Source organism: Saccopteryx bilineata, chromosome 2 (assembly GCF_036850765.1).
Source record: "Saccopteryx bilineata isolate mSacBil1 chromosome 2, mSacBil1_pri_phased_curated, whole genome shotgun sequence".
In the NCBI taxonomy this organism is placed as follows: Eukaryota; Metazoa; Chordata; class Mammalia; order Chiroptera; family Emballonuridae; genus Saccopteryx; species Saccopteryx bilineata.
The window spans coordinates 253,309,195-253,329,406 of NC_089491.1; the positions used below are offsets into that span (position 1 = coordinate 253,309,195).

The window sequence follows — 20,212 nt, forward strand, 5'->3', positions numbered from 1 at the left end:
TGAGAAATATCAATTCTTTGTTGCGGCACCTTAGTAGTTCATTGTTTACTTTCTCATATGTGCATTGACCGGGGGGCTACAGCAGACCGACTGGTCCCTTGCTTAAGCCAGCAACTTGGGCTCAAGCTAGTAAAACTTGCTCAAACCAGATGAGTCCATGATAAAGCTGGCCACCTCAGGGTTTCAAAACTGGGTCCTCTGTGTCCCAATCCAATGCTTTAACCACTGTGTCACCGCCTGGTGAGGCAGAACCACTTTTAATCATGTGTTGCTATTTGGGGATCACCTTGACAATTCTCTTAAGTCATTTTTCCATTCCAATTCTGCCGTGAGCAGCATGAAAGTGAAGACCTAAATGGAGGTGATGAAGAATTAATGAAAACACAGAGACATAGAGTTTGGGCCAGGTGGGACACTGTGCTTGGATAGAGACACAATGACACTGAGCCTGGAAAACCCGTCACTTGCCAGGTCACTCAAGGCTAAGCAGGGCCCTTCCTCTGCTCTCAGCTGCATGTAGGCCAGACATAGTCAGATGCATAGGCTCTCTACAATTTTTTTTTTGTGTGTGTGTTTTTATGAAATGAGAAGCTGGGAGGCAGAGAGACAGACTCCCAAAGGCGCCTGATCGGGATCCACCTGGCATGCCCACTAGGTGGCAATGCTCTGCCCATCTGGGGTGTTGTTCTGTTGCAACGGGAGGCATTCTAGCATTCTAGCACCTAAAGCAGAGGCCAGGGAGCAATCCTCAGCACCTGGGCCAACTTTGCTCCAGTGGAGCCTTGGCTGCAGGACAGGATGAGAGAGATAGAGAGAAAGAAGAGGGGGAGGGATGGAGAAGCAGATGGTTGCTTCTCCTGTGTGCCCTGGCCGGAAATCAAACCTGGGACTTCCACACGCTAGGCCAACGCTTTACCACTGAACAAACTGGCCAGGGCTCTACACAATTTTCTGATTAAGTCCAAATACTACATCATTACATGCTTCTCAAACTGGAATGTGCACAGACCAGGCCTGGGCCAGCCTGCTAAAAAACAGCACAATATCTGTGCACAGCTTCCTGGAGCATCAGGCTTCCTATCAGATTTGGAAGAAACAAGTTCAGTGAGTAACAATAACCCCCTTCCCTCCTTCCACAAATATGCGAGATAAGACAGGGAAGAGTGGGGGAGGGAAGGACTCCCAGAGATACAGTCCAGTCTCTGAAGTGTCACCAGGTGGGCTGGATGAGCTGACCCGCAGCGAGGGTGGTAGCCTCAGTTCTTGTTTCCTAGACAAACCTGGCAGCTCTAAGAGCTCAATGGTTGTTTTGGAATCAATAGTTTTTGCTCCATGGAGGTGGCAGCCAACCTCTTCATCTGAACCTTATTGAGGGAACACCCTCTAGTTCGCAAACCCCCATCCTTCACAAAACCAAGTCCTCTCCCCTGGTCGTGCCATGCAAACAGGACCACGTGTGCTTCTTGCACAACTCTCACCACTGGTGCTTGTGTCCAGCACCTGGCTGGACTCCTGGGATTCTGTAGAAGTCGCGGTCTTCCTGCTCTATATAACGTGCCGGGAGTGTGGCTTCTCCACGCATCCTTGACCCTTAAATGGTGAATACTGACCCCATGGCTGAGTGATACCTGCAGGTCAGTAGTTCAGAGCATCGGAATTGCCTGGTCCACACATTGATTTTCCACTTAAGAACCAGAGAGCTTGGGCCATTGAAGATCAGTATCTCAGAGTCTGCATCTGATGGGCTAGAGAAATAAAAAGAACTCCAGGTGAAGCTGGTGTGTGTGTTGTATGAGTTAATGTAAGAAAGGATGCAGCTGTGATGGAATTTGAAGATGCCTAGGTCACCCGAGATCCGCACCTGTGACATGGTTCCCACCGCCCTCTGCCTGTTTCAGGTCCCTGGCTCTCACAAACTGGGTTGCATGCGCATGCGCAGTACACGTCCCTTCGGCTGGCCTTGGGGCTGGGCCCGCTATAGACCACTTGTTTGGCCTCCAGGGAAGAAGGAGCCCACCCCATCCCCCAAATCACTCTCAGGCAGCAGCTGCAAATGGGAGACAGCCCACAGTGGGACCTGGGGCTTCTTCAGAACCAGGGCTCATGAGTCTCCCCTGTGAGGACACAGCTGCTGTCCCTCCAGTCCCTCCCTGGAAGGCAGCCACATTTCCTCTGTACTAACCCTCAGGGCAGTGAGGCCCTGGGTGGGTTCGGGGTCGCACTGGGATAGATACAGTGTCCACCCGAGAGACTGCGCTCAGGGCTGTGCCTCCCCGTCCCCGACCAGCTCCGCCCAGACCCCTGGCTGCCCGCGCCTGCGCACTTCTCACCATTAACGCAGCCTGCGGAGCTGAGCCCGCCCTCAAACCTCCATAGTCTCCGGGTCAGAGGGAGCCAACGACCCCACATGGCTCCAAGGCAGCATCTGCAAATGAGCATCAGTGTGTCACCATGAGGATGTGTGGCCTTACAGGCTCCCAGGTCCTCCAGTGGAGGACACCCTGCCCGTGTCTCTCTCCCACCTGAAAAGCAGTGCGTTCTCCTCTACTTTCCGTGGTCAGATGCGCTTCGGGTAGTTTAGGTCTGTGCATGAGGAGCTGCCTGGTCCATAGAGTCTGCTCCCGTATCCAACCGTCCCTGCTGTCTGGCTTCTCCAACGTCTGCGGCTTCTAGAGCCCTGGCTGCGGGAAACGGTACCAAACGCGCATGCGCTGTATGAACCGTTAACGGCTGAGGCACGTGGGCCTCAATGGGCGGAGCTGAGGGATCCAGACAACCCGCGGGGCGGCAAGGTGGGGAGAGCCCATCCCCCTCAAATTGCTCCCGGGCTGCAAGGGTCACTGGAAGGTGATCAGTCCCCATGTGGACTTGATACATGGTGAAACCCGAGGCTTTTCCAGCAACCAGGGCTCCCGATTTTCTCTGAGGGAAGGTTCTCAGGCCACCCTGCCTGGCATCTTCCCAGCGTTGCGTGGAGGCTCCTCCAGCCCTGCATTTAATGAGAGTGGGTGTCATTAGTAGGTTAAGCCTTGCAATTAAGCAGATCACTTGTTTCCCCAACATCTGAAAACTCAGACCAAGTCTCTTCTGATCCCTTGTGTGTTTCCAGTCCTGTCTGTCCTAAGCTGTGCTGACCCTGCGTGAAGAGTGTGCACCTGTCAGAGGCCCCGGTAGCTGGAGGCCATGGAGCATGCGCCATGCCACCACCACCTGCACCTCGTCTGTGTGCAGGGGGCTCGCCCCACCCTCCCCAGGTGTGTGCCCTCTGCAGACAGAAACCCAGACACAGCACAGTAATTCTGGGAACTCAGAGAAAATGCAAACTATGAGCCAACCTGGCATAAATACACAAATTGACCAAGAAATCAGTACATCGTAAGGAAAAAAATGAATTGCTTTTGGAAGTTAATGTGTACAAAAGAATTGTGGAATTTGAAACTACGAAATTTTTTACCAGTCAACTCCCATTCATTAATCAAGGATGGCTTTGTGACGATGGAGGGATTTCAGGCAACATGCAGATATCAGAAAGGTGAGCCTAAAGTGCACTTGTACAGGTGGGGTAAATGGTCCACTGACCGTGGATGGCAAGTAGCTTTCTCTCACCACATCATCCAGGCTCCTAAGAGAAGTCACAGAGCACATGTCCCATGTCCCTCTTCTCACTGAAGTCACAGGGTCACCTTCACACGCAGATGGTGATAGCAAGTTTCTTATTCCCTGTAAACTTACAGCTCTCTACTACCTTTGGAATTTGGGGCTGCTTAGAAGATGAAGAGGAAAAGATAAGGTGTCTGACAGGTCTATCCCCCCCCCCAGCTCTGATTCTGGCTTCTTCTCACAGCCCTGGTTATCATCTTGCCGTCTATACAGGCATCTATATAGCTTTCAAACAAGCTGAGAAACTGGCCTTCAGCAAAAAATACTTTCCAACTGAAACACCTTTAGCTGAAATTGCCTAGACATGTAACAAACTCTAAAAAAAATCTTCTGTTGAAGGGGCAGAGTGTGTGAACAGGAGTGGGGAGAAGGGAGGTGGGTGGGCTTACTCGATTCTAAGAACAAGTTGGCCTTTGGGGGACAGGACTCGGGTGTGCCGGCCCCTAACAGAGTGCTCTTTTATTCACTGCCTCCCCTGTCCCCCACTTTCCCTTGTCCTGCCTCTGGGACGCAGCTTGCAACAAGGCCACGTCATGTGAAGAGCTGAAGATTCACTCTGAAGGCTTCGCTGTAGAAGCAGATGGAATGTTCCTTCTGAGCTGATCATTGTCAAGTAGAAAGCCCCTTCTTGACATCTGCCTGGGATCCAGATAGTATGTATAAAATGCTCACTAATTCTTCAGACCCTGCAGTCACTAAAGCAGCAGAACTACCTCCTCCAGAGCTGGCACCCTTTGTGAAACGGGCACGTGGTTGCTGTCCAGCTGCCGGGATCAAGGGCCCCAGACACCGCAAGGTCTGTCTCCGTGCACACCTCCAGTGTCACCTTGTCAGGTCCAAAGGATCAGAACAAAGCTGCATTACATTCTCTCTCAGAGGTGTTTCATAAATGATGAGTTAGTTTAGGGGTTTTCTGTTTGTTTTCTTTTGCTTTCCTGACCTATTTTGAAGGCAGCTTTCCTTCTAATGATGTCCTAGTTATTGCCACACTCTCTTTATAGCTGCCAGTCTTGCCCGGGTAGCTTTTTCTCTAAAAACAAAAACAAACCTGCTGAATCATTTCTCTCTTTTCTGTTCTGCACCAGAAAACTGCCTGTCAGGAGGTCCTTGAGGCGTTGGTGAACAGGCACTTGGCTGCTGCCTAGTGTCGAACCTGTGAGTTTAATGAGATACAGAACCAGGGAACATTTCCAACCCTGAGATTCCAGTCTGGAGCCTTCTGCTCCTGTTCGAGGTCCCTGTGAACCAGGCAGACTCACCCCCGTGCTCCTAGCCCACTTCTGCCTGTCCATTTCTGCCTGTGCTTGTGACTCTGCTGTCACTTCTGTCCCCATTTCCTGAGTTGAGAGGCTTGTTATGAGATCTGAGGGTTTAAGGAAGCCCTCATAGGTAAGTAACATGAACCCGTTCACGACAGAAACCATCCAAGAGAAGATGGTGGAGGGAGAAGAATGCAGTTTGAGGTTTGCAGAGGCCCAGAGGTGAACATGACTCACCAAGTACCTGGTTCTAGTCCTCAGACCAGCATGTGCGTACAACCTGGTGAACTTCCCTGATAACATTCAATCTCCTCTTACTTGGTGATCTCACAACCAGGGAGGCCCTGCTGAAATCAAGTGTGAGGAGAGAGACATGGTCCTTGAGCTCAGGGCTGAGGTCTCATCAGCTGTGCCCACCCACCCAGGGTCCCAGCACAGTCCCAGATGCTTGTGGTTCCACCCAGCAGCTGCTTCCTCTAAGACATAAATTCCTGAGGATTTCTCTCTTTCTTCGAACTGGGTTATTTTACTTCTTCATATGTTAATTATGAACAATGTGTTTTAAATCACTACTCTAATATAGAAGTGAAGGAGGGGAGTGCATTATCACTGTAAGTGAGAACACTCTGTGTCCCGTAGAGCATGCGTGCTGTTAGACATGAGAACATCATTCCAGGAGACATGCACAGAATGCTCAAGCTGGCACAGAGCTCTGAGCTAGAACAATGAAAGCAAAAACCATAGAAAAATCATTTGAACTTTATTACATTTTAAATAGTGTGCTGTTTGAGAGACAATGTTAACAAAATGGCAACAGAGTCACAGACTGTTTGCAAATCGCATATCTGAAAAAAGCTTAACTGACATGTAAGGCTCCACTGATCAAGTTATTTCAAAAGATGCTCCACCAAAGATGATATACAGATGACAAGTAAGCGCATGGAAGAATGTTCAGCCTCAGAAGATCTCAGTGAAACGCAGATTGAAACCATAATGAAAAGGCACTGCATCTCTCGAGAATGGCTACAGTTAACACAACTGACCATGCCAAGTGCCGACAAGGATGTGAAACAGTTAAATCCTTGTGTCCTTCTGGTTGGAATGAAAATGACTAGATCACTTTAAAGAATGGTTATGTACTTTCTAAAACATTAACATATAGCTGTTAGCATGTCCCACAATTGTATATCACAAAGAAATGTACACATACTGTATGTGCTTACAATGGGTCCCCCACAAGTATTCACAGCAGCTTTATTTATAATAGTCAGTTATTGTAAATGAGCCCATGCCTCCTGGTAGTCAATAGCTTAAATAAACTGTGCTATATCCACAGAGTGGGTACTTTTAGTGACTAATGGCTTATGGATATATGATACAGTGTGGATTAAGTTTTTAAAATGCTCCACCAAAGATGATATACAGATAGCAAGTCCTTATATAAATATAAATATAAAGACAAACATTATACAAATATAAGGACAAACATTGTATACCGTCTGGTTTTAATTTCATACAATTCTGAAAGATGCAATTACATGCATGTGGGGAAAAGGCTTGCCTGGAAAATGGTGAGGGGGTAGAAAAATAACAGAATTTCAAGGAATATAAATACAATTCTGAGGTTGGTAGCTTATTCATTATCTTGATATTGATTGTGATTTCACAGGTTTATATAAATGCCAAAATTTATCAAATGGTTCACTGTTGGTTGCCTGTCAAATATACGTCCGTAAACAGTCATAAATATATCACAATTAAATATGAGAACAGAGAAGGTTATTTGCAACCTGGACCTTGCTGACTTGTCTAGTCAATTCATTGATCTGACACAGCAATGGTCAGTCCATAACTTTTGCCTCCACACAGTTCAGTACTTAATGTGTCTGAGTATTTACACACTCTGCTACCTCTTCTAAGAAGTTGACTCATTTTCTGGAAATGTATGCTTTGTGTGCTGTGCAGTAAGACTCCACTGTGCAATGTCAGCCCTGATCACCAGTCTCCTCCATGTGGTCCCTGTTGAAATGGAAGCTCAAGGTTTGCTCCGGGAGCCCTCTGCACTCTCAAGTGCCTAAGTTCTTGCCACATTTTTTGGTGATCCTATTTTCCATCTCTTACTTCTAATACTCCAGAAAGCCCATCATTGGAAAATATTGTTTATTTATGTTAGTAACTTGAGGCATAGCAAGTGTTGCACTGATGGATGTTTGTGGACTGACAGTGACTAGGTTTTAGGATAGTGTATCCAAAATCATTTCTTTCCACAGATGAAGTTTGAGCAGTGAGCAGCAGGGGGCGCTGTGGGTCCACCAGTGTCAGATGGTGGGTGCTTTGCACTGTGTAACCAATCCCTCAAACTCCCCAGGGCCTTGTAGTCTGGGTTTGCTTATGGGAATTGTGTGGCTGTGTTCTCTCTGGGTGGGGCAGTCTCCTGCTCACTGATCTGTGTAAGGTCCCAGCAGCTGCTTCCTCCCTAGAATCTCCCAGGTGAAAAATTCAGTTTCAACCTTCTGATCCTCTGTCTACTAAATTAAGCTAGGTCTTTGCTGGATATCAGGGTGAAAAAACGCTTACCATTAGGAAACAAATAGTGTGAACAGCTCCTCCTCCAGTGGGGAAGATAAAAGAGGCCCGACCCACCTCAGACCTATTCTGGGGCCACAGGGGGCTGTGAAACCATGGCTGGGCGTCTCCTTCTCCTCATGCTCCTCTCCTACTGCACAGGTAGGGAGAGTCTGGAGGTGTCCAGGGCTGCCTACTAATCCTCTTTCAGCCTCATGTGCTTTAGATCCCTAAGTGGCTTATACTTTATGCCCATCCCAGAACCAATGAGTGTTTTTCGTTTGCAGGTTCCCTGTCCCAGCCTGTGCTGACTCAGCCGCCCTCCCTCTCTGTGTCTCCTGGAGCATCAGCCAGACTCACCTGCACCTTGAGCAGTGGCTTTCGTCTTAGCAGCTCTACCATATACTGGTACCAGCAGAAGCCCGGGAGCCCTCCCTAGTTTCTCCTGTACTACTACTCAGACTCAATTAAGAGCAGGGCTCCAGAGTCCCCAGCTGCTTCTCTGGATCCAAAGACACCTCAGCCAATGCAGGACTTCTGCTCATCTCTAAGGCTTCGGTCTGAGGACGAGGTGGACTATTTCTGTGTGATCTCTGATAGTAATTCTCCTCACAGTGACACACAGATGAGAAAAGGGGAAAAAACCTCAGCCTTCTCAGAGTTCTTCATAACAATTTAATAAATTGCATATACATGATCTCTACATGGAAGTATTTCTGATTCACAATGTGTCTACTATTATCCATTCAATGTTTCGAATCCACAGGAAAAATTAAAAAAATTCAAGATGACAGTGAAATATTGCCTGACTTTTCATGTGATAAAACCAGAGCCAAAAAAGTTGCCCTTTTTCTCTAAAAAAAAAAAAAAAAATGAGCCTGTTCTAGGTCATTCTCCCCAGAGCCCAGCAGTGGACTGTCTTCCACAGCATAGACGCCCATCCAGGGGTCAGGACAGAGACCTTCCCGTCCCTCCTCAGCTCCCGTGCTCAGGGATGGTCTAGGACGGTAGTCGGCAAAGTTATTATTCAACAGAGCCAAATATCAACAGTACAATTGAAATTTATTTTGAGAGCCAAATTTCTTAAACTTAAACTATATAGGTAGGTACATTGTTATTAACTTAATTAGGGTACTCCTAAGCTGGCCTTCATGCCGGCACTCAACGGGCCAAAAAGCTGCATGTGGCTTGCGAGCCCCAGTTTGCCAACCATAGGTCTAGGAGAACTGTGTCTCAGGAGCCGGGCACTAAGATTTGAGACGCTGTGTGAGGACACAGGCCCGGGAAGAATGGAAAAAGGAGAGAACCTCAGAATAGAAATAGAAGTCATAAAAAGAAATGTAATGAAAACATAGAAAGAAAAATAGATGTAATTTAAAAATAAAACTCTCTGGAGAGATCAAGAATACGTAGTGTTTATTTATTGTTTTATTTATTTGTGTGGTAATATGTTTATAGATGGTGGAAATTATTCACACTGCCATAAATATTCTCTAGAGGACTTCACCAGGGGGCGCTGCGGACCTTCTTATAAATACAAGGCTTGAAAGCAACTTAAATGGCTTTAATTAATTAGGTTCATGGCTAATGCTCATGGCTTGAGTTAGAAGTGATAGACGAGCCTCACCTATGGTGGCGCAGTGAATAAAGTGTGGACCTGGAACGCTGAGGTCGCCGATTCAAAAACCCTGCACTTGTCTGGTTAAGGCACATGTGGGAGTATATGCTTCCTGCTCCTCCCCCCTTTCTCTCTTTCTCTCTCTCTCTCTCTTTTCTCAAAAATGAATAAATAAAGAATTTTTAAAAAAGAAGTGATAGACAAGCTTTCTGTTAAAGGGACAGCCATGCCAGCCTCCTCCTGAAAGTGAAGCTATTTACGTAATGCACCACCAAACACCCTTTACCAAGGAAGCTAAGGAGAAGATAAAGATTCCCCAAAGGCCAGCACCAGCTTAAGCTCAGAATCCTGGGAAGTCTCCACCATGACCTGGACTCCTCTCCACCTCCTTCCTCACTCAGTGCCCAGGTTCACGGACATTTCAGAGACCAGTCTCTTAATGAACCTCTCTGACTCTATACTTCATTCCTGACATGTTCTATTTTCATTTTTTTTCAAGGTCCCTGTCTCAGGCTGTCAAGACCCCTCTCTGAATGGGTCCCCAGGAGGGACAGTCACTCTCCCGTGTGGCTCTGGCATTGGAGCATGTACCAGCAGTGTGTGGTCACACTGGTTTCAGCAGGAATCTGGCCAAGCACCCGGACATTCATTGATTTGTGATACAAACAATAAGCAGTTCTGGATCCCTGACTGGTTCTCCAGGTCCCTCCTTGGCCACAGAGCTGTCATGACCTCTTTGAGGGCCTATCTGTAGGACAAGGCTTTAGCACTACTGCTGGGACTCTGTACTAGTGATTTACACAGTCACAGAACCAGGAGAGCGACCGAGACACCACCTGCCCTTTGAAAACCTGGGCACAAACACTGTCATATGATATAAAATTACATGACCAGACAACTGAACAGCAGGGCAGCCAGAGTGTTGGCCATCCACAGATAGAAGGTATGGAGGTTGTTATTAATACAGCCTCGTGTGACTGCCTGTGTCTGAAATGTTTTCTCCCAACGATCATTCTCCTTGGTAGTTCTACATCCAGGATGGACAGGCATTTGCAGGCGTATTCACAGCACATGCACCATCGTCAGCTTCACTCTGCCCTTCACCATTAATCTGATATTTATGAACTGACCACTATACCAATACCCTGAATGTTTCTCTGAAGAGGTAAATATTTAGCCTAAGGGATGAAGCCAACATCTAGCCTCCTCAGTCCAGGGTGAGAGCTGAGCTCAGCCCCAGGGCTCAGGGAAGAGCTGGGTGGTCACTGAGGGACACACATTTGCATGGACAGCCCCTCCTCTGGCAGAGGGGGGAGAAGAAAAGGAGGCCTGGGGCAGCCCAGCCCCACTGTGGGCTCAGGGCTGTGAGCACCATAGCCTGGACCCTTCTCCTCCTCGACCTCCTCTCTTACTGCACAGGTAGGGACAGGTTCAGGGGACACTGGACATCCTGAGAATATTTACTTGGACCCCAGACTCCTCACACACTGGTGACTATGTTTGCAGATTCCCTGTCCCAGCCTTGCTGACTCAGCCACCTGCCTTCTCTGTGTCTCCTGGAGCATCAGCCAGACTCACCTGCACCCTGAGCAGTGGTATAAACTGGCTCCAGCAGAGGCCAGGGAGCCTCCCTGGTACCTTCTGTGGTTTAATTCAGACTCAGATAAGGATCAAGGCCCCGGGGTCCCCAGCCGGTTCTCAGGATCCAAAGAAGCCTCGGCCAATGTGGGGCTCCTGCTTATCTCTGGGCCCCAGCCTGAGGACAAGGCAGACTATTACTGTGAGATCTGGTACAGTGGTGCTCCTCACGGTGACACACACAGTTGTGAAAGTGGGACATAAACTTTAGCTTCCCTAGAGTTTTACTTTATTACAAATGAACATTTCAAAATAATTTCTACATGTAAATTATACTGGGAACTAACTCATAATTTTTGTGGAGCCTACTCCCATTTTTTTCCATGTTTCTGAATTTTCACTATAACAGGATCAATACCAATGATTTATTAAGACACTGAAATTTTGCCTGTTAGCTATGTGTAATAAAGCCAGAGCATGAGGGACTGCTGTGTTTCTCTTGAAATAATGAAACAGCATTAAAATTTTTTTTTTCACAACTCAAGAACCATCCCGGCAGGTGGATCATCCTCCACTACCAGAACATTTCTCTGTGAGCGGTTAGAGCAATGACCTTCCTCTTCCTCTCAAGCACCTGTGCAGAGGCAGCAAAAGAGCTCTGAGAACTGTGGAGGAGTCACCAAGATGTGAGGTCCCGGTAGCAACTCCAGCCCGGGAGCACTTCCAGCTCAGAGCTGGGGCAACCTTTGCTGGGCACCTGCGCCTGCTGTTCAATCAGAGAGAAGGGGTTACCAAGAGAGAAATTTGTCGCCTGAGGCCAAGAAATCTTTTTTGGGGCCTTGATGGGTTGAAAATGCTCCACTGGCCTGACCAGGCAGTGGCGCAGTGGATAGAGTGTCAGACGGGGATGCAGAAGACCCAGGTTTGAGACCCCGAGGTCTCCAGCTTGAGCGCGGGCCCATCTGGTTTGAGCAAAAAGCTCACCAGCTTGGACCCAAGGTCGCTGGCTTGAGCAAGGGGTTACTGGGTCTGCTGACGGCCCACAGTCTAGGCACATATGAGAAAGCAATCAATGAATAACTAAGATGTCACAACGAAAACTGATGATTGAAGTTTCTCATCTCTCTCTGTTTCTGTCTGTCTGTCCCTATCTGTCCCTATCTCTGAGTCTCTCTCTCTCTCTGTCCCTGTAAAAAAAAAAAAAAAAAAAAAAAAAAGACAAGAAAGTGCTCCACTGTTACTGGAAAAATGTAGAGCTCACTCCCAGGGAAGGGGGTGAGGTGGGTCCATGGTCAAAGTACTCTTATAGCCAACAGCACCCAGGACCATGGGGACTCCCGAGAAGGGCTCAGGCACTGACTGTGTCCTCTCCTCTCACAGCCCACTGGAGCTTTCCAGCACTCAGTGTGGGCTGGGCTGTGGGACATCAGGAGCAGGAACTCCCCAGTGTGTGCCTGTGTCACTCCCCCTGTGAAGCTCTCGATGAGCTCAGATAGAAGGCCATGTTCTCTTGAACAGGGAGCAGCACATCTGACCTTGTCTAAGACTCCGGACAGATCTCTTACCTTCTGAGCTAGGTTAGAGGTGACTGAGTCCCAGACTTCAGCTTCTTCCCTGGCTCCTGTCACTTGCCCTGTGAAGGTCTTGATGAGCCCAGACCTAGGTAGCTTTCTTCTCCACTAGGCATGGCACATACATGGAAAGTTACCATGGCAATGGTTCCCAAGGCTCCAGGACAGGTCTCTTACCTTGTGACATAGACAGGGGTGACAGACCCTCAAGGATTCTTCCTCTGCTCTGGCTCCTGTGTGTCCACACAGCCTCCCTGACCCCAGGCTCCAGCTGATGAGGAGGCTGACCATCACTGCCACCAACTCAGCACAACCCAATGTCTAAGAAGTTCCTGCCATCAAGAAGTGAGGTGAGGAGATGAGAAGATGACAGTGGAGTAGGTGGATGCACGACGCCCAGCTCTCACCACCAAACTGGAATACAAATCAATTTAGGAAAAATCAGCATGAAAAACCAACTCTGGACTACAAGAACAGCTCTCAAAAACCAAGGAGCAAAGAAGAAGCCACAACAAACCTGGTAGGGAGCACCTGAATCTCCTCTGCTTACAGGAAAGGGGAGGCGGAGAGCCCAGAGGGGATCTCACCCAAGAGAAAAGAGCAGAAAATACTGCTCACAGCCACTTGCCTGGCAACCAGAGAGCGAGGTGTGTTGAAAAGACCAGCTTATCTCCCAAGTGGAAAGGACAGGAAGACAGACAGACTGTGAGGGGCTAAGGAATGCAGGAAATGAAATAAAATAGCTGACTCATCCGTGTGGAGGCAGCCAGAGCTGGGGGAGGGACTGAACCTTCTGGAAAACAGTACTGAATTGCTTCCGGATCAGAGGTCTCTGGACATCTCTCCAGCTCCAATCAGCACAACAAGACACAGTTGAAAACAAGAAGTGGGGAGGAGGGGCAGTAACTCAGGTCTCCATGGAAATCTGAGATACATCTCCCCCTACTGAAGCTGAGAAAATACCCTGCCCCTAGAGAGATTAGTTGGCTGAAGAGATCTTCAGAGACACAGGTTACACCCATCGCATTCCTGGATACCCTTTCAAGGAAACCCCCTGCTGAGATCAGTAAACAAGACTATCACCTGTTAAGAAAACAAACAAATCAAGACTTCAAAGCTGCCCAAATTCGAAAGTGGATTACAAATAATAGCTGATACCAATCCAAGAAGACCTAGAAATAACACAACTGAAAATTGGAGACAGACAACACCAAGCCTAGACTCAACCAACTCTACAAATAAAACACCCAAACACAATGAGAAGGCAAAAAAGTGCAATCCAAATGAAACCACAAGAGATACCTTCAGGAGATGAACTGAGTGATATGGAAATAATCAAACTTCCAGATGCGGAGTTCAAAATAATGATTGTAAGGATGCTTAGGGATCTTAGAACAACAATGGATGGTCATTATGAACATCTAAATAAAGAAATAGCAAGTATAAAAAAGAATCAGGCGGAGATGAAAAATACAATATCAGAAATAAAGACCACAATGGAAGGAATTAAAAACAGGATAGATAGAGCAGAGGATCGAATCAGCGAGTTGGAGGACAACTGGAATGAAGGCATGAAAGCAGAGAAAAAAAAAGAAAAGAGACTCAAAAATTCTGAGGAAACTCTTAGAGAGCTCTGGGACAACATGAAGAGAAATAACATCCACATCATGGGGGTTCCTGAAGAAGAAGAAAAAGAACAAGGGATAGAGACTTTGTTCAATTATATCATAGCTGAAAACTTCCCTAAATTAATGCAAGAGAAACTCTCACAAGTTCAAGAAGCACAGAGACTCCATTAAAGAGAAACCCAAAGAAACCTACACCAAGACACATCATAATTAAAATACCAAAGTTAAGCAATAAAGAGAAAATATTAAAAGCTGCAAGAAAAAAAAAAAGCTATCATCTACAAAGGAGCCTCCATAAGGATGACATTCGACTTCTCAACAGAAACACTTGAGGACAGAAGGGAATGGCAAGAAATATTCAAAGTAATGCAGAACAAGAACCTACAACCAAGACTACTTTATCCAGCAAGGCTATCATTTAAAATTGAAGGAGAAGTAAAAAGCTTCCCAGACAAAAAAAAAAACTCAAGGAATTCATTACAACCAAACCAATGCTGCAGGAAATGTTAAGGGGCCTGTTGGAAACAGATCAAAGTGGAAAAAGAATATAGCAAAAGAGGAATACAGCTTTAAAGAATAAAATGGCAATAAACAACTACATATCAATAATAACCATAAATGTAAATGGATTAAATGATCCAATCAAAAGACATAGGGTAGCTGCGTGGATAAAAAAACAGGACCCATACATATGCTGTCTACAAGAGACACACCTTAGAACAAAAGATACACATAGATTGAAGGTAAAAGGATGGAAAAAAAACATCTCATGTAAATGTAAATGATAAAAAAGCTGGGGTAGCAATACTTGTATCAGACAAATTGGACTTTTAAACAAAGGATATAGTAAGAGATAAAGAAGGCCACTACATAATGATAAAGCGAGTAATCCAACAGGAAGATATAACTGTTATAAATATCTATGCACCTAATATAGGAATACTTAAATATATAAAGCAGACTTTGGTGGATTTAAAGGGCGAGATCAGCAGCAATACTATAATAGTAGGGGATTTCAATACTCCACTAACATCACTAGATAGAGCTGCCCGGCGGTGGAGGCAAAGCTAACAGCCGTTCCTCGAGTGGGCTCCTCCTGCAAGGGCAGGGCAAAAGCCCAGAAACAAGTGGAGACCCGTAGCTGAGCAAAGGTGGGTGCTTGCCAGTGCCCTCAGGACCGAGCATAACGTCACACTCGGGGGCGGAGCAAAGGCCAAGGGCACCAACGCTTGTGCACCCGAGCACGTGATCACAGCCACTCCCATGAAGAGAAAATGCGGAGGCAGAGAAATACAACACAAATAAACCAAGAGAAATCCCCAGAAAAGGACCTAAGTGAATCAGATATAACCAAATTACCAGATGCAGAATTTAAAATAACGATTGTTAGGATGCTCAAAGATATGAGAACAACCATAGATGGCCATTACGAAAACCTAAATAAAGAGAAAACAAATATAAAAAAGGACATTGAAATAATAAAAAAGAATCAGTCAGAAATGACAAATACAATATCTAAAATAACTAATACAATGGAAGGAATTAAAAGCAGAATGGATGAAGCAGAGAATCGAATCAGTGAGTTAGAGGACACAATAAATAAAGGCATGGAAGCAGAGCAGAAAAAAGAAAAGAGACTCAAAAAGTCTGAGGAAACTCTAAGAGAGCTCTGTTACAACATGAAGAGAAATAATATCTTCATCATATGGGTTCCTGAAGAAGAAGAGAAAGAACAAGGTATGGAGACTTTGTTAAAATATATTATAGCGGAAAACTTCCCCCAATTAAGGCAGGAAAACATTTCACATGTTCAGGAAGCACAGAGAACTCCATTAAGGAGAAACCCAAAGAAACCAACACCAAGACACATCATAATTAAAATACCAAAGCTAAATGATAAAGAGAAAATATTAAAAGCTGCTAGAGAAAAAAAGACTATCACCTACAAAGGAGCCCCCATAAGGATGACTTCGGACTTCTCAACAGAAACACTTGAGGACAGAAGGGAATGGCAAGAAATATTCAAAGTAATGCAGAACAAGAACTTACAACCAAGATTACTTTATCCAGCAAGGCTATCATTTAAAATTGAAGGAAAAATAAAAAGCTTTACAGCCAAAATAAAACTCAAGGAATTCACTGCAATCAAACCAAGGTTGCAAGAAATGCTAAGGGTCCTGTTGTAAACAGATCAAAGGAAAAAAAGAATATAGCAAAAGAGGAATACAGTTTTAAAGAAAAAAAATGGCAATAAACAATTACATATCAGTAATAACCTTAAATGTTAATGGATTAAATGATCTGATCAACAGACATAGGGTAGCTTTGTGGATAAGAAAACAGGACCCATCCATATGCTGTCTACAAGAGACACACCTTAAATGAAAAGATGCACACAGACTGAAGATAAAAGGATGGAAAAAAAATATTTCACGCAAATGGAAATGAAAAAAAAGCTGGGGTAGCAATACTTATATCAGACTAAATGGACTTTAAAACAAAGACCATAGTTAGAGATGAAGAAGGTCACTACATAATGATAAAGGGAGGAATCCAAAAGGAAGATATAACCATTATAAATATCTATGCACCCAATATAGGAGCACCTAAATATATAAAGCAGACTTTGATGGACTTAAAGGGCAAGATCAACAGCAATACTATAACAGTAGGGGATTTCAATACCCCATTAACATCATTAGATAGATCCTCAAGAAAGAAAATTAACAAAGAAACAGCAGATTTTAAAGGACATATTAGATCAACTCAATTTAATAGATATCTTCAGAACCTTTCACCCTAAAACAGCAGAACATACATTCTTTTCAAGCGCTCATGGTACATTCTATAGAATAGACCACATGTTAGGGCACAAAAGCGGTCTCAACAAATTTAAAAAGATTGAAATCATATCGAGCACTTTCTCTGATCACAATGGCATTAACTAGAAATCAACCACAATAGAAAAATTGAAAAACATTCAAACATTTGGAAACTAAATAACACATTGTTAAATAACGAATGGGTTAACATTGAGATCAAAGGAGAAATTAAAAAATTCCTAGAAACAAATGATAATGACCATATAGCAACTCAAAATTTATGGGACACAGCAAAAGCAGTCCTGAGAGGGAAGTTTATAGCATTACAGGCATACCTCAAGAAGCTAGAAAAGCATAATAAACAACTTAACCCTGCATCTAAAAGAACTAGAAAAAGAACAGCAAGTAAAGCCCAGAGCTAGTAGAAGGAAGGAAATAATAAAGATCAGAGCAGAAATAAATGATATAGAGACTGTATTAGAGGATCAATGAAACCAGGAGCTGGTTCTTTGAAAAGGTAAACAAGATCAATGAACCTTTAACGAGACTCACCAAGAAAAAAAGAGAGAGGACTCAAATAAATAAAATTAGAAATGAGAGTGGAGAAATAACAAGTGACACAACAGAAATACAAAATATTGTAAGAAAATACTATGAAGAACTGTACGCCAAAAAACTAGACAACCTAGATGAAATGGACAAATTTCTTGAATCATATAATCTTCCAAAAATCAATCTGGACGAATCAGCAAACCTAAACAGACCAATGACAACAAATGAGATTGCAACAGCTATCAAAAAACTCCCAACAAAGAAAAGTCCTGGGCCTGATGGCTTCACAAATGAATTCTACCAAATATTCAAATAAGAAATAACTCCTATCCTTCTCAAGCTATTTCAAAAAATTCAAGAGGAAGGGAGACTTCCAAACTTCTTTTATGAGGCGAGCATAATTCTGATTCCAAAACCAGGCAAAGACAACACAAAAAAAGAAAATTATAGACCAATATCCCTGATGAACTTAGATGCAAAAAATTTCAACAAAATATTAGCAAACCGGATCCAGCAATATATGAAAAAAATCATACACCATGATCAAGTGGGATTTATTCTTGGGATGAAAGGCTGATACAATATTTGCAAATCAATCAATGTGATTCATCACATAAACAAAAGAAAGGAGAAAAACCACATGATAATTTCAATAGATGCAGAAAAAGCATTTGATAAAGTCCAGCACCCATTCATGATCAAAACTCTCAGCAAAGTGGGAATACAGGGAACATACCTCAACATGATAAAGGCCATCTATGACAAACCCACAGCCAACATCATACTCAATGGGCAAAAATTAAAAGCAATTCCCTTAAGATCAGGAACAAAGCAGGGGTACCCCCTTTCACCACTCTTATTCAACATAGTTCTGGAAGTCCTAGCCACAGCAATCAGACAAGAAGAAGAAATAAAAGGCATCCAAATTGGAAAAGAAGAAGTAAAACTATCATTATTTGCAGATGGCATGATATTGTATATAGAAAACCCTAAAGTCTCAATCAAAAAACTACTGGACCTGATAAATGAATTCAGCAAGGTGGCAGGATATAAAATCAATTCTAAGAAATCAGAGGCATTTTTATACACTAATAATGAACTGTCAGAAAAAGAAATCAAGAAATCAATCCCCTTTACCATTGCAACCAAAAAAATAAAGTACCTAGGAATAAATCTAACCAAGGAGATTAAAGACTTGTACTCAGAAAATTATGAAACATTGATAAAAGAAATCAGGGAAGATAGGGATACGTGGAGGCATATACCGTGCTCATGGTTAGGAAGAATAAACATCATTAAAATGTCTATATTACCCAAAGCAATTTATAAATTCAATGCAATACCGATTAAAATACCAATGACATACTTCAAAGATATAGAACACATATTCCAAAAACTTATATGGAACCAAAAGAGAACACGAATAGCCTCAGCAATCTTGAAAAGGAAGAATAAAGCGGGAGGTATCACACTTCTGCATATCAAGTTATATTATAAGGCCATTGTACTCAAAACAGCATGGTACTGGCATAAGAACAGGCACATAGATCAATGGAACACAACAGAGAACCCAGAAATAAACCCACAGCTCTATGGGCAACTGATATTTGACAAAGGAGGTAAGAAAATACAATGGAGTAAAGACAGCCTCTTCAACAAATGGTGTTGGGAAAATTGGACAACTACTTGCAAAATAATGAAACTAGACCACCAACTTACACCACTTACAAAAATAAACTCAAAATGGATAAAAAACTTTAATGTGAGCATGAAACCATAAGCATCTTAGAAGAAAACGTAGGCAGTAAGCTCTCTGACATCTCTCAGAGCAATATATTTGCTGATTTGTCTCCACAGGCAAGTGAAATAAAAGACAGGATAAACAAATGGGACTTTGTCCAACTAAAAAGCTTCTGCACAGCTAAAGACAATAAGAACAGAATAAAAAGACAAACTACACAATGGGAGAATATATTTGACATTGCGTCTGATAAGGGGTTAATAACAAAAATTTACAAAGAACTTGTAAAACTTCATACCAGGAAGACAAACAATCCAATCCAAAAATGGGCAAAAGAAATGAATAGACACTTCTCCAAAGAAGACACACAGATGGCCAATAGGCATATGAAAAAATGTTCAACATCACTAATGATTAGAGAAATGCAAATTAAAACCACAATGAGATATCACCTCACACCAGTCAGAATGACGCTCATCAATAAAACAACACAGAATAAGTGCTGGTGAGGATGTGGAGAACAGGGAACCCTCCTGCACTGCTGGTGGGAATGCAGATTGGTGCAGACACTGTGGAAAACAGTATGGAGATTCCTCAAGAAATTAAAAATCGAACTGCCTTTTGACCCAGCTATACCACTGTTAGTAATATACCCCAAGAACACCATAGCACTGTTTGAAAAGAAGAAATGCACCCCCATGTTTATAGCAGCATTGTTCACAATATCAAAGATCTGGAAACAGCCCAAGTGTCCATCAGAGGACGAGTGGATTAAAAAGCTTTGGTATATATATACTATGGAATACTACTCAGCCATAAGAAATGATGACATAGGATATTTTACAACAACATGGATGGGCCTTGATAACATTATACTGAGCGAAAGAAGTAAATCAGAAAAAAATAAGAACTATATGATTGCATACATACGTGGGACATAAAGATGAGACTCAGAGACATGGACAACAGTGTTGGGGTTACAGGGTTGGGGGTTGGGGGAGGGGAGGGGCACAAAGATCATGGCTTTTCAGCATTTGCCATATTCCCCCCTTAATCTATAGACAGACAGCAAATATATACTTATGGTGTTTCCACTATAAAGACTGCTGTCTTAGGGACAAATGCTGATGAAAGATTTCAGCAGTTCCTCCTTCTTCAAAGACTTACATGTCAACATAGAGCTCCATGTTTCATAGGACATACTCAAGCTCACTCCAT

The 20,212-nt window shown here is 44.0% G+C and overlaps 1 long non-coding RNA gene across 1 annotated transcript in view; it reads right to left on the minus strand.

The window, feature by feature from the left end:
• Positions 1–1,364: 1,364 nt before the first annotated feature.
• Positions 1,365–20,212, minus strand: part of LOC136325535 (uncharacterized) — a 39,659-nt gene continuing 20,811 nt past the window's right edge. The window contains exon 3 of the long non-coding RNA XR_010729270.1: positions 1,365–1,745. This is a non-coding gene — a long non-coding RNA (uncharacterized lncRNA). The remainder of the gene's footprint in view (positions 1,746–20,212) is intronic.